The sequence below is a fragment of the Salvelinus sp. IW2-2015 genome, unplaced genomic scaffold (genome assembly GCF_002910315.2).
Source record: "Salvelinus sp. IW2-2015 unplaced genomic scaffold, ASM291031v2 Un_scaffold1055, whole genome shotgun sequence".
NCBI lineage: Eukaryota > Metazoa > Chordata > Actinopteri > Salmoniformes > Salmonidae > Salvelinus > Salvelinus sp. IW2-2015.
The window spans coordinates 6,919-20,479 of NW_019942708.1; the positions used below are offsets into that span (position 1 = coordinate 6,919).

Here is a 13,561-nt window from a genome sequence, read left to right on the forward strand (position 1 = left end):
TGGTTTCACTTTTAAAAGGTCCCATGGCCAACTGATCGCCAAGAAGTAGTGCAGTTATCCCCCCAGTGTCCTGGGCTACCATTCCCAAATCTTTGTCCTTCATACCATCCATGGGCCACCTATTCATACCAATTGGCTCATTTCATCCCCCCTTCTTCTCCCCCGAGTCAAACTTTCCAAGGTTCTTGTCTGGTGTTAAATGGAGGGAATGTGTTTCAGGAAAAACTAAAACACTTGTCTTAAATAAAACTAAACAAAATGAATAATATATAATAGGGCACATTGGGATATCTTGTCAGCGGATTAGCGTCCCAGCAGGAAAGCTGATCGTTTTCTTGTTTAAAAGTAAGATTGCTTGAGTTTAACCTCCTTAGGACGACTAGCGGGATCATCAGATCATTTTTTATTATATTAAAAGCGAAAATAACATTCCCAAGGTAAACGGGGAACTCACTTTCTCAAGGTACCAGATCGTAAGGAAATATGCATATAATTTACAAGATTAGGTAGAAAAATTACTCCAGCTTTCCAAAACTGTCAAAATTATTGTCTCGTGACGTATAACACAAAAACCTGATTCTGCAGTGCCAAAACCTGAGAAAGTTCTACACCTTGGACAGTGAATTTTTTTTATATTATTTAATCTGTATTTTTGCTGGCCCATACTTTCTTCACCATTAAAGGGGTATCAAACCAGATCTCATCTTTCCAATGGCATTCCTCCAGGCTGTGACCAGCTTTAGACATAGTTTCAGAGCTTATTTACTTTTAAAAATTACGAGAGTTTATTAAATTGTCAAGCGGAGGAAAAAGCAAAGGTGTCCGCTGACACCATAATCTATTACGTTATGACCATCGAAATGCTGCTTTTGTTAAAATAAGAATCAAATAAACACAATTAGAGCGATTAAGAATCCAAGGCTTAAAACACAAAGGTGCCATGGTATGGCCGATACTCAAGTTATTATTATTTAGTTCTGTCTAAGCTTAGGGATCCCTGTAGTTTCTCATGAAGCATCTAAGAATAACTTTATCTGGACTCTCTGGACTTAACTTCTTATTATCAGAGAAAGATGTACAGTGATGGCTATCTATATTTATCCATTTATATATTTGTAGATTAAACAGAGTAAGCTGTCTGAGAACACACATAACTCATTATCAAGCACAACCTGAGGGGATGTTAACCAAGGGAGAAGATGGAAGGGAATGAATGAGCCGAAATTCTAAACCGGGGCATGCATTTAGGTGGCCATGATGGTATGAAGGGGACAGATTTGGAATTTAGCCAGACACTGGTGGTTAACACCCCTACTCTTGCTCGATCAGTGGCCATGGATCTTGTAGTTGACCACCACGAAGGAGTCCCAGGACACCCCATGTTCTACGTCCCATCCAAAAGAAACGGCACCCTACTGCCTTGGTCATTGGGATATGTTTTAGCAAAGAGGAAAGGGTGCCTCCTACTGACCCTCCCAGCACCACTTCCAGAAGCATCTGTTCTCCATCCAGGGACTTACCAGGACCAACCCTGCTTAGCTTAGCTTAGCTCAGAAGCAAACACCAGGAGTGTGATGATGGTGGTATGCAGGCCTAGCTGGCTATATAATGAATATTGAATTGGGGGTGTTGTGATATTAATATAAAAGCACAAACATCTCTAAAATCTTCACTTAGTCAAAAGATTTATTGAACCCTAAATGGTTCTCAAGTAAAATTACTAAGAAAAGTTAATCCACTGTTTAAATAGCGCTTTTGCCTGTGTACAGATTTCGATGTCTCATTTTTTGATTGCAAATGATACTTTTTCTAAGTAAATACAAGCATTGCAGAGCTGGCTACAATTTAAATTTCATCCACCTAAAAGATAGAACAAAGTATTAATGCTGAATTTAAATGCGCTGGTTATTAAAATACCTGATTTATGGAAACCAGTTAAAGGGTATTTTGTTTTATAAATGATATTGTAAATTGGAATTGGGTGAGTTGTCTTTATAGAGTTATCAGAATAATATGGAAAGGTCTGGCTCAGTCCAGATTATAACCAATTGATTACAGCATTACACCAAAAAATGAGGGCAGTGGCAGCAGAAGGAGTAGGGAAGTGGTCTGTCTGCCCAATTTAACAGGATCAAAACTTGCAGCGGAATAAAAAATAGCATAAATAGGAATCTGTATACCAGTTTCATTTGAGGAACCAGGATGTGATATGTGCCATACAAGATTGGGAAATATTTTGATTTACCGATTCAAGACTTGTGCTTTCAACTAATGCAGCTTTGCTTGTTGAGAATACAGAACAAAATTGACCATTTATTTTAGTTTTGCCCTCAAGTAGGTTCTCAGAATAAGCTGAAAATGCAAACTATTGATCTAAAATATAAAGAACCCAAGATATCCTATTAACGTTTTTCCGTTCTGTAGAGTCTATTTCAATAGAAATGGTACGTTAATCACAGCATAGGTTGAAATAATATATGCTGCGTGGAAATCCAAAGTGGTTGGCCAGCAGAGACAGGTGGGATGTGGAATTGAGAGACAAGTGGGGTGAGTTGCTGGCGAAGGATAGAATGAGATGTAAAATTTAAATTTCCAGTTAAAAACAAATACATTTGAATGACATGAGGGGGTGCTGTTGATACATTGAGGCTTATGCCATGCAGGTGTTTGTGCAAATGCATACTAATTCAATGGACATGGTCCATACATGCACTCAAACATTGTTGGCCTGCTGTTCATGGTGTTCTCTTATTTGTGGTGCATGGAGCAGGGAATGGAATTATTTTATTTCTCAGGGTGGAATGTGATGGTTGAGGGCAGCTCTGGATGTCTGTATCGGTCAGGTCCCCTTTGACATTGTGGGAGGTTGTCGACGTGCCTGTGACCTCGTGTGTCTCTGGATTAGAAGCTGTTAACTAATGTGATGTAGTTGGGCAGCTTCACTGCAAGTATGATTATTAAGAGAAGAGTCTAGCTGAATTTACCAGTAACATTTGGTTCATGATCCAACCACTTAACTACAATGTTTTTAGGGTCTACACATTGTATAACATTCTCACCCATCCAGGTCTGCTTTGTGACCAGATAGCTAGTGATTAATACAATTAGGACCATTTAAGGCTGCTTATGTCATAAGTACTACCTGTCAGTGATTTGAGACGCAGGTTTCAATTGATTAAAATATAGTTTGACCATCCCAGATCACACCGCCTTAGGTGGTCAGGAAAGTGATCACAATGAGTATTAAACTTTTCTACAACTGCCTAAAGGTGGCACAGATTACAAAGGCAAGGCACGTTAGCCCCAAGTACAATGGAGACCCGGTGAACACCGTGTAAAGAAGGAAAACCGGACACATGGTCATATATTGGTGTGACATTTAGTATTAACAAGAGGCAACCAGTATCGTCTTCCAGCCACGGTTCATTTAATTCAGACCAACAAACCACAGTTCAGAAATGGTTTAAAAATATTTCAGCGCACAAATGCACAGGTTACAATGGTCACTGAAGTTGATTTGGCAGTTGGAGGAAAAACAGCACGAAACCCGATGAAAAATGTCCCCAGAAAGGCCTTGTACATCTTCAGGTTCCCAAGGAGATATCCTGCAAGACAACCATCAGTACCAGCATTTCTAGTTCCCAGTCATGTGTGCGCTGAACATATACAACACTCACATTCAGTAACAGGTTGTAAGCCACATCCACAGTACTTATAGGTTCCGACACAGGGTCGCCGAACACGGAGTTGGATACCCTGACGATACACTGGCGCTCTCCGTCACACCTGTGTGAACAGGTTAGAGGTTAACATCACAGCAATGAGTGCCTACAGGTATATGTGCACACTAAAGGTTTCAGTCACCTTTGCCATTCTGGTGCGGTGTGGATGGGGCTGAGGCAGTTGGGTGTTTTGGAGTTGTTTATGTGGCGCCAATGGAACACACATCGTGTTTGACGAACGGACCAATAGTTGGCACGCTGAATATGGAATCTCACCCCGATCTGAGAGAAGAACGAAGAAAAAGGACTTTACCAAAATCTGGGTGTGTGTGTGGGCTAGTGACTAACATACGTCACCACCATGGAATACATTGTACGGTAGTGTTGACCGACTTACCACATAGGTAGTTTAGGAATCAGAGCCTTCACATATGATTGCTGCTTACTGCAAGGGACAACACAGGAGGTTACAACCAACACTGGCCAGACATACATTAGCCTGGTGAAGTGTTAGTGATGGGGCACTAATAGGAATTGTTTTGCATTTCAGGTGCATTTTAACGTTGTTGTCAAGAACTAAGTATAAAAAAGGTTAGGCGCGTCATCTTCCACCGTTACCTTGTAGTTTCACATCCTTATTGAACAGTTGTTAAGCTGGTGAAACAGGTCGACCCCTACTACCAAATCCTATATTCTATGCAGTTGTGGCTGTTTGCCATCTGTCAGATTAGCTATAGACCCAACCAATCTGTGGGAGTTGCGCTAGCTAGTTACCGTTCACTGAAACATTCAGTGTAAACCAGATTAAGTGTCAACACCATCAACATTAGCTTGAGGACACTTCCCTTCCATGTTCTTGCTAGCTAATTGAGCGAGATATGTACACTATAACAAGGAACAGCAGCAGCATATGAGAACAAGTCGAAAGGTTACTGCAAAAAGGGTCAATGCAGATGGTCAGGGTAGGTCATTCAGCAGTTTTATGGCTTGGGGGAAGTAGAAAGCCGTTCAGGGTTCTTGTTGTTCCAGACTTGGGCACCCGTACCATCTGTTATGGAGTAGCAGAGACCAGTATGGACTTGGGTGGCGGGGAACCATAGGGACGGCCGTGGGGGAAACATCTAAAACCATGGCAAACAATCTTGCTTGAGATGAAAATCCTTAAACCTAGTTTCTCGTAAATTTCCATAGTTTTCTATCTCGGTACCCAAACGAGCCGAGGAACTGTTATACACTATTCTCCCTACAAAAATAGTTACAAAGGCTGAGATAAGCGGTGTAAGGTACTCATCAAATAGCCTACATTATTCCCACCATTTGCTACTTACAGTCACAATACACTTCAAGTAGCGACGTTGAGAGACAACTCTAATTTGATATGCGGCAGTTTATAGGTTTTTACACCCTTACAGCCACCTAAGTGTAATTTCATGCTTAAAAGCATTCAGCATCCAATTCAGCAGGGGAAACCTGGGGGGCACACTGTATTTTTTCTTTAGCTGTTGAGTACACCCACTAGGCAAAGTCATATTTTTTCGAGTGTGTCACCGCCATCAGCTCTCGGTACTTGTTACTGGAACGTCTCTCGGACCACCCAGGGGTACTCCACAGAATTCCAAAGAAGCGTATTATACAAGGAGATGGCTGATTGCCGGGCCACCAAGATCCCCACCACTAGCGCGTATAAAAACTTCGCACCAGACACTTCGATTGGTAGCGATTACATATACAGAAAAGCGAACACAATACAGCCCGTTTATTTTATATGTGTATAGGTCATGGCGTAGAGTTACACTTTCTTGCGCATCCTTCTTTATGTAAGCACACCAAGCTGTGTTATACGTCTAATGTGTGCGTCTCATGGCTTGCTACACAAGCGTGCATTATCAGCGCCAATGCATGTGTCCGGCAGGTACCTTGGTGCTCAGTGTTCTCCTTGTTTGCTGGTCTGAACCTTGGCCTAGCGTTGAGGTGTTGGGATGTGGTCTTTGACTGCACAAGTGTTTGAGATGTCTCAGAGTTAGGACGTCTAGTTTGCGTTTTGTGGCATGAAATCCCCATCTTTGGCTTGTGGGCGCCCAAATTGGGAAACCACACCATATCTCTATGTGAGGAGCTCTCGTCCCAACGAGTTTAACCCATAGATGATTGCGCCACATCGCGTAGCTGGTTTCTTCTGATCTCGTTGATAGGCTTACACATAGCCAATACTCGGGAGTGGGACCAGCATGTTCAGGTGCAAGAGAAACCATTTGGAAAAGGGAGATACAGATGCGCTATGGACAGCTGAGGTACAAATGTGAGTTACGGATGCACTATAATAGATCTAGCGAATACCTCGTCTTCTAATTATTACAGTGTCCGGTGAGGCTAGAACAATTGACACCTTCTTCAATTATAACTAGAGGGTTCATTATTGTGTGATACATAGAACCTATCCTCACTCAAAACGTTATACGATCGTGCTGGTGCTCAGCGGCACGTGGCGCCAATATTCAATTCCGAGTAGTCATGTCTAAGGAGGGGTAGTGCAGGAACCTAAGCATTAATTTCTTATTACCTCTCTGACAAACCACCAGCATAACTGTATGCTCACGCTACACCATTGCCTTGCACATTGCTCACTCACATAATTACCCTCTGTCTCCATTCTAGCAGGGCTGTGCATGAGACAACGATGCGGCTTGACCCGTCATACCTAGCGAGCCGCCTTTTGGGTCGCAACTTATCACGGAGCCCTACTCCGGGCCAGCATCGGATTCTCCACGTGACCAGAAAGACTCGATCCCAGAGTTAATTATTAGTTGCAAATACATACATCACTCAGCGTTTCCTCCCATCATTGCGCCACTCCTGTGAAAGCGTGGGATTGTACCTAGATACTGAGCGGTGTAAAGGCATGCGATTTTGATGTGTACTCTAAACAGATACTCCACCAGTACCTCCATCCAGCTGACTAGTATCAGTCTACTGGTAACAATTAACATGTGAAAGCGAGAACCAGTCGTGGTTCGAAGGGTGACCTAACTAGCAATACTGAGGCAAGACAGTCTCTAATAGATACCAGCATCGTCACAGAGTACCAGAGTGTACTCCAACGCAGCCTCTCAGTACCACCTGCTGTGTTTTTAACCTAAAGTATTTGCGGCACAAGACATTCTCAACCAAACATATGTGCACTTGGGGGACCATCTTGGGGCAGGAAAGGCCGGCTAGAGTGATGTTGACTAATTTCAACAACGTTCTCAGCAATACACTTGGTGTGACAGTAAGATACACCTTATACTACTCCATGTTAATCTCCAAGTCTCTTAGTGCTATAGAGGTGCTTTGATTGCACCTGTCCCTATCAACCTCCTTCTAGATATATGGACTACAAAGTGTAGTGTATAGTCCAAGTTGGAGTATTTGGTTCTTCTGTGATAGTCACGCGACAATGCACAATCCGCGAAGTAGAATGAGCTGTTCCTTGACATTATGGTTTACATTCTATAGTGGATTTTGTTTCTTTTGCCAATTTATCATCGTTATTGTATCATTGGCTGCGCGCGTAATGCTTCGTGGGACATTAGATCTGGGTAACTCGCTCTCCCTCAAATCATAATGATTTAGAGGTTCAAGACACAAAAGGCACATTGTGTGTCCGACTCGCTCGGTGATTAGTACCTTATTATGTTAGAAATTTCTACATAGATCCGTCGCATACACCGCAACCATTACAAGACTGTTTGGGAGCCCTTGGTTGTGCATAACATCTCGCCCCAGGTTAACCGTGGGCGTCGTCCATCATAACAGAGCGCTCTACGGGAAGGATCCACCTCTCAATGGCGGCAACTCTGCTAGACAGTATCATGAGGGATCCCTTGACTAGTCACAAGGTATAAACCACTGAGGTATGCTTTCCAGCTGGTATAAGTATATAGAGATCAAAAGGGGCAGTGGTATACCGACATGCACAATTCATCGCTGCATTCAGTCGACAATGTACACTACATGTGTGGGAGAGACTCTCCAACTTCACACTCCACGCTTCGAAGGTAGTTTGTAATTGTTGTTGTAATTGTGTCTGACACCGCACCTATATGATGGCTTATAAAATATAGAATGCTATTATATATCACTCCCCACTGCATCTCCTCTTTGGCTCCAGTGCACGGCTCCATAGTATGAGCCGAATCATTGAGCGGACTAGGCGTCTGCGTCCAGATTGTTTGTTTGAAGTCCACAATTCAACTCCCATTGTCTTGTCTGAGATATAGAACGGAAGGACCCTATGGGTGCTTAATTTTTGTGTCCGATGGGTCACTGTCCGTACAGGTCGCTCCCTCTACATGACCGACTTGTTAATGCAAATATGATACATATAGATAGAGAGAGTGATAAGACCTCTAGACAAATGGTCATAGAAAGATTCCTCCAATCCTTAGCTTGATCAGCAAACTATGATAATTGAGATTACACACTCCAGTCTATGGAGTGAAACCAGGAGAGTAACCGACTGCGCATTAGAGAGAGCAGTCGTAGACCTCTACCACCCATACTTGTATGAAATAATAAGACCATACTAGGTGGTGGGCCCTCTAGTCTGCTTCGTTACTGAAGAGATCGAGAGAGCGTATGTCAGCCGAGGAACATATGGGGCGCTCTGTTGAACGGTTCCTACCAGTCTCACCACCAAAAAACAACCCGCTGGAGTAACGGCACTCGGATCATTTCTCAAACACCAGACTGACATAAATAAGGGCAATTTCATGGAGAATAGAGGACAAGCCGAGTTAGGAGACTCTAATGTGCGCTCTACACAAGCTCCTTACTCTAGTTGATACAGGTGGTAAGAGGGTATAGATCATCATTGCTATTTTTGATCTCCACATTAATATGTGCATAACCTTACTGTCGTTTATAAACCTGTCTTCCTTCAAATCAACTACAACTGTTTATCCACGAGTCATCCTCTCGGCCCTGATCTAGCATGCAACACCTGCGACGTCCACTAATAATCTCAGAGATGCCTCTTCAATCACATCTCGCTGTTGCACTTTTTATAATTTTCCTCAATCATTCTCCGGTTTTCCAGCATGACCCAGCCCACCCTGCCATACCACTTGCTGGCTTGCTTTAACTGCCTGCATAGAGAGACCTATTATTCATCCGGTGCGGTCCATCGTGCCTAGCTAGAGTCTCGCGCTGCTGATATTCCGAGTCTGTGAGGCTCTCGAATTAGGGACTGCTCTGCTGGGCATAAATTCGTCTCTGTTGTTCGAGGCGCGAAGGCAGAGTCAAAGGAAGCCCCCTCTATCACATTCTAGGCGCGTCTATAGCAGAGCACATAGCTCATCTCATAGCATTATCGCCACAGTGGCCTTCTGGATTACCGGGGGACCACTGCTCTGTGAGTACGTGACAGGACGGGTGTTGCCCCAGTTCCCAATGTGTGCCGAGGCACCTCTATAGATCTGTATCAAACAGATGACCTGTATTTCCTTCGACTCACTGGCTCTTGGAGCAGGTCATTAAAGATCCCATGATCGCGTTCAGCGATACCTGTGACCTATCGTGCTTGACCAAACGAGGTAGATGTTGTGTTAACCCCGGCTCCCGTACCTGTCCTGGACTAGAGAGCGACGTTTTCCACACCCCTCAACACCCATCCGTTCCTGGCAGCCCGCAACGAATTCACCTTAGTCAGATCTGACCATATCTGAAGACCTTACTCTCTCCCTCAGCTTTTCATTCCACGCTGTGGGCTCACTCTTTCTATACCCCCTGCTCTTCCTACACCGCGACATGCCCAAGCGGTGATTCCCCAGCAGCTGTTTTGTAGCTGTATTAGAAATGTCATAAAGAAAAGTAGCTTCTCATGATACAATATATATTTTTATCCTGGGCTAAAAGGATCAGACTACTTAAATTAAAATGATTCTCAATTCAAGGTGAGATGGTGGATATCAACAACCATGAGTGCTATTATACTCTTGTAGCGTCCGCAAATATTACTACTACATGAGACTGATTAGTCCTCTGATCCATCATGACTGATCTGCACGACCGAAACCACATGAAGGGCTACAAATGAAGCTCCTGTCCGTCGCCCGTAAATAGCCAGATTTGACCTTCAAACACAACGAGTCTCCCTCCTAAGCGCCTTTTCTCTGCGTAATCTCTTCTCTGAAATTATAGAAGAAAATGGTCTAATTTAATCAAATGAATATTGTCTCTATTGTCTCTAATGTAATTACATATGTTATTTGATTGGAATGGAGCTGCCCGTGGGCTCACGGACACCATATTGGGACACATATAAAGATGATATACTGTGACTATCATTCTCTATGGTCAGATCCCTGTGATGTGTTGTTCTGGTGGCTGAGCGTATGTCCTCTTCCTCTCAACTGTCGATTCTCAGGGCTGCTGGACAGGTGCCTTGCCCGTCAACGTGCGAGCCCTTTGGGTGTTGCACTTATCAGGCTTTACCGCCACGGTCCAGAAAGGCTGGTCCGAGTGATTTTGTGCATTTATATGTTCCCAGTTGCCACTCCTGTGAAGGGAGACCGCTGCGCTTGAAGGCAGTTTGGTGACCACAGAACCCCAGTACAGGTACTCTACTGTAAACATTATTAAAGTGACCCGTGTTGAATGACTATGTACATATGGCAGCAGTCTCTATGGTACAGGGTATAGTACCAGGTGGTATCAGCCCAGTACCCTGCTTTTAACAGTYACTAAGTTTGGGCAGGGTTCTGGGCGGAGGCCGGCTAGAGTTTACTATTTCAACGTCCGATGGCCTGGAGTAAGAAACTTCTATCTCCAGTTTCTCAGTATCTTGGTCACAGATTTGATGCACCTGTACTATCATCTCCTTCTAGATGGTAGCGGGGTGAACAGGCCATGGTTCGGGTGGCTGAGGTCCTTGATGATCTTCTTGGCCTTCCGGTGACACCTGGTGCTGTAGATGTCCACGAGGGCAGGCAGTTTCCCCCGGTGATATTTTGGCCTGACTGCACCACCATCTGGAGAGCCCTGCTGTTGCAATGGCCATAACAGACGGTGATGCACTCAATTGTGCCAAATTTATTCAGCCTCCTGATGTTGAAGAGGCGCTGTTGCGCCTTCACCACACTGTCTCTGTGAATGGACCATTTCAGTTTGACAGTGCGGTTGTGAGGCCTGTTGGATATACTGCCAATTTCTCTACGTTGGAGGCGGCTAATGGTAGAGAAATTAACATTCAATTAACTAGCAGCAGTTCTTGTGGACGTTCCTGCAGTCAGCATGCCAATTGCATGCTCCTTCAAAACTTGAGACATCAGTGGCAATGTGTTTTGTGTGTCAAAGCTGCACATTTTAGAGTTGCCTTTCATTGTCCCCTGCACAAGATGCACCTGTGTAATGATCATGCTGTTTAATCAGCTTCTTGACATGCCACACCTGTCAGATCAATGGATTATTTTTCCAATGAGAAATGCTCACTAACAGGGATGTTAACAAATTTGTGCCCACATTTTTTGAGAAATATGCTTTTTGTGCAATTTCTGGGATCTTTTATATCAGCTCATGAAACATGGGACCAACACTTTACATGTTGCATTTACATTTTTGTTCAGTATTATGAACATGCAGTTCTCAGCAGCAGCAGAATAGAGAGAGATCCTCTGCGTCTGACATTTGGGTTAATGCCAGACTGAGCAAAACGTAGATATTGTGTTATAAGTCGCAATAATTAACTAGGCTATTGAATCACCAAGACTTATTATACATAATTTATTATAAATAATTGATACATACCTCCTCTCAGTCATCAAAAATCTTCTAATGGTATCATGAAACATAGGCTAGTCCCCTCAATTGATTGAAATATGTTTAAAAAAAGGAACAATTAGCTAATTTCCAATGTCAGTAGTTTTATTTGGCATGACCCATAATGAAAAATAGTTTTTACTTAAAACCTCTCTAGGGTACGTGAGACGGTAGCGTCCCACTTCTTCAACAGCCACTGAAACTGCAGGGCGCCAAATTCAAAACAACAGAAATCCCGTAATAAAAATTCCTCAAATATACATGTATTTTACACCATTTTAAAGATACCCTTGTTGTAAATCCAGCCACAGTGTCCGATTTCAAAAAGGCTTTACGACGAAAGCAAAACAAACGATTATGTTAMGTGAGTGRCTATTCACAGAATAACACAGCCATTTTTCCAGCCAAAGAGAGGATTCACAAAAAGCAGAATTAGAGATAAAATGAATCACTAACCTTTGATGATCTTCATCAGATGACACTCATAGGACTTCATGTTACACAATATATGTATGTTTTGTTCGGTAAAGTTCATATTTATATCCAAAAATCTGAGTTTACATTGGCGCCTTACGTTCAGAAGTTCCAAAACATCCTTTGATTTTGCAGAGAGCCACATCAATTTACAGGAATACTCATAATAAACATAATAAACAAGCTAAAAGATACAACTGTTTTGCATGGAATTTTAGATGCACTTCTCCTTAAAACCTCTTGTTAATAGGGGGCGCTGTTTTCACTTTGGGAAAAAATCGTGCCCAAATTAAACGGCCTCGTACTCTGTTCTAGATCATACAATATGCATATTATTATTATTACTATTGGATAGAAAACACTCTGAAGTTTCTAAAACTGTTTGAATTATATCTGTGAGTAAAACAGAACTCATTTGGCAGCAAACTTCCAAACAGGAAGTGAAAATTCTGAAAATGGGGCTCTGTGTCAGGCCTTGCCTATTCAATTGCCTTATATTTATGGATCTGTATGCACAATTTTTTCCAAAGTGAAAACAGCGCTCCCCTATTCACAAGAAGTTAATGAGGCTGGAGTATTATTTTTTTTTCATGTCCACAAACTAAGCAGCAATTAAATTTCATTTTAAGTGTCTAAAGCATTGATAAGATTACTAACAACCTAAAAGTGCCCTCCCTGCGTTAATAGTGCAATGCCCAGGCCTAAACCCTGATTGAAGTGTTACTGTAATAGTGCTATGCCCAGGCCTAAACCCTGATTTGAAGTGGTTACTGTAATAGTGCTATGCCCAGGCCTAAACCCTGATTGAAAAGTGGTTGCTGTAATTGTGCTATGCCCAGGCCTAAACCCCTGATTGGAAGTGCGTTACTGGAATAATAGTGCACTGCCCCAGGCCTTAAACCCTGAATAATGAAGTGGTTACTGGAATAGGTGCAATGCCCAGCCTAAACCGCTGACTTGTGAGTGGTTGCCCTGTAATTGTGACTATGCCCAGCCTCTTAAAACCCTGATGAAGTGGTTGCCCTGTAAATAGTGAATGCCCAGGCCTAAACCCTGCATTGAAGTGGTTGCTGTAATAGTGCTATGCCCAGCCCTAAACCCTGATTGAAGTGGTTGCTGTAATAGTGCAATGCCCAGGCCTAAACCCTGATTGAAGTGGTTGCTGTAATAGTGCTATGCCCAGCCCTAAACCCTGATTGAAGTGGTTGCTGTAATAGTGCTATGCCCAGGCCTAAACCCTGATTGGTTTACATTCAAAATAAATGTTCCAGATGACAAAAGGATTCTAGAATCTTAGCTAGACAAGGAAGACTTAAATTGTGGGAATAATGATTAAGATCAGTGCTATCTTGCCCTTATGGAGTGGCAGCGCAAGAGCTTATTTCCAAACTTCTGGAGTATTTCCTGATATCAATGTTAAATAAAATACAAAAATTGGGGTAACTGAGCCAGCAATGATGGGTGCTGCACACTTAAGCAGACCAGGATGCAATTGGTCGGCCCCTGTGGATTTCTTGTTGTCTATTGCTAGCAGAGCCAGGACTTATTTTTCTGTAAATAGCCTAAAG

At 42.9% G+C, this 13,561-nt stretch overlaps 1 pseudogene; it reads right to left on the reverse strand.

Annotated features, from left to right (window-relative positions):
* The window catches only part of LOC112069590 (L-rhamnose-binding lectin CSL3-like), a 38,246-nt pseudogene that overhangs the window by 3,997 nt on the left and 20,688 nt on the right, over window positions 1–13,561 (reverse strand).